We start from the raw sequence: 2,353 nt of genomic DNA, 5'->3' as shown, positions 1-2,353 counted from the left end.
AGAGCCCTTCAGCCTGACCTTGACCCCACCATCCCCACCTATCGGTTCCAAGGCTTTGGACAAGTTTTTTAAACTTTGTAGAGTTTTATCACTTTTGACTTGGGATAATAATAATAATTAATAATAATAATAATAGCAACCTCATTAAAAGAGATAATACATGTAAAGATATTAGGACATGACACGGCCTGGTACATAGATGATTCAGTATAGTAGCTCTTCTTAGTAACAATGGTCTTGTCCTGTATCAGTACTGAATTATCTGTATCTTACTGGCTCCATCCTTAGCTCCAGAAATTTCTGCCTATCAACTCAAACAGTGCATGTTCAAAACTTAACTCCTTTTCTTACATCAAAACACATGTTCTGTGTTCTTTTCTCCTGTACTCTAAGCTCACTGAAGGCCTGTCAGGCCTGTCTGTGCCTTTGCTCTTTGTTTTTTCTAGAGCCTAGTCAATTGTCTTTATAGGAGGTGTGAGATAGTTACACAGTGATGTTAGCTAAGTGACTATATCCTAGAGATGTGTAGTGCTTGATTTTCCCATAGAAGAGTGGGGGAGCTGGGGTTCATGGGGGATCTGGTTAGCACAAATTTCTATGGCATTGAGGGTTTTCCATCACGCTCTATCATATACACCCCTTTGTTGCCTCGGTGCTGGGAGACTTACCATAGAGAGACAGGTACAAGTTTGAGGAAGCAGAAATAAATCTGGAGGCAACCTTTTTTCAGAGCACATTGGAACCACACAGAGCCAGTAGGTGAAAGACTGTTCTTAAAGTGAACCTGAAACTTTGTCAATGCAGGGATTAAAAAACAAGAATGTCTCGATGCGGTAGAATAACATCTTTGATATTTTAGGGGACATATGAACTGACTTTTAAAATCTCTCTCCTAGTAATCCTTCTTCTTCCCTTGCTTTCCCTCATTCTGTGCAGCCTGGAGGCTGGGTAGATGGCACGGCCACAAGGTGCACCAGGCACCTCTTGCAATACCCACAGAGGAGTCCATGCAGTGTTGTTTTGGGTTCCTGTGGTGACCTAAGGAGACTCTTTCTCGATGTCCAGAGCTTTATGTCCTGCAACTGAAAGGGGAAGATGTCCCACTTTGGTGGCACCGATCTTCACCTGCAAATGGAGCAGTACATCTACAAAAGGAAAGGTGATGGCATCTATGTCACAAATATGCAAAGAACCTGGGGGAAGTTTCTGCTTGCAGCCTGAGCCACTGTTGATGTCAGTGTCACATCCGCCAGGAATACTGGCCACCAGGCTGCGCTGAAGTTGGCCGCCACCATGGGATCTGCTCCTATTCCTGGCTGCTTCACTGCTGGAACCCTTATTAGCCAAATCCAGCCTCGAAGGAGCCAAGATCTGTGGTGGCTACCAATCCCAGCCTCTCACACAGGCGCCTCATGTTGCCCTGCCTACCATTGCCCTGTGTAACACAGACTCTCCTCTGTGCTATGCGGACATTGCCATCCCGTGCAACAACAGACCTAATGGGTGGTAGAGCCTGAGGTCTACTTCTAGAGACATCCTGAAGAGATAGAGAAGGAAGAGCAGGCTGCTCCTGAAAAGGCCAGGACCAAAGAGGACTCTCAGGGCAAATGGACTGTTCCTGCTCCCTGGTTTACCGCTACTCAATCCAAGGTCACAGACTAGTCAGACGGTGCAGGTGCCCTCTGCGCCTGTCCGGTGGTTCCCTCCTGCAGCCTGGAACGTTCCGCCTGCCACTGAAGACTGGTCTGCAACTCCCACTGCTCAGGCCACTGGAAGGTAGGAACCATTCAGTCTGTTCTTCCACAGACTCTTAAACAGAAAACGGAAATAAAGTTGAAGGAAAATAAACACTTAAAAAAACAAAAAGGAGAAGAGAGAACTGCCTCTTACCTTGGTTTTCCAAAGCCTGAACACATTACAGGTATTGTTTCGTGCCTCCAAGCATACTTGAATGTACAGGAAATTTCCCTGAGGGAAAAAACCCTCAAGAATGAAAAAGGATTTCCCCCTCCAGCTTCTTTAAAAAAAAAAAAAAAAACAGTCCCCAGGAATGGGAGTGGAGTCCCAGGATGGCTGCATGAGAAGATGCCCTGACAGTTTTCTGGAACAGAGTCTTAAAAGTCAAGACCCCAGGGGCTCCTGGGTGGCTCAGTCGGTTGAGCAATCGACACTTGATCTTGGCTCGGGCCATACTCTTGTAGTTCCTGAGATTGAGCGCCATGTCAGGCTCTGTGCTGACAGCTCAGAGCCTGCTTGGAATCTCTCTCCCTTTCTCTCTCTCTGTCCTTCCCCTACTCGTGCATGCTCGCTCTCTCACTCTCTCGCTCTCAAAATAAGTAACTAAACTTAAAAA

The sequence above is a fragment of the Panthera pardus genome, unplaced genomic scaffold, assembly GCF_024362965.1.
Source record: "Panthera pardus isolate Hobbes unplaced genomic scaffold, ASM2436296v1 HiC_scaffold_1, whole genome shotgun sequence".
NCBI lineage: Eukaryota > Metazoa > Chordata > Mammalia > Carnivora > Felidae > Panthera > Panthera pardus.
The sequence above is the reverse complement of the archived record's forward strand: the minus strand, read 5'-3'. Positions refer to the sequence as shown.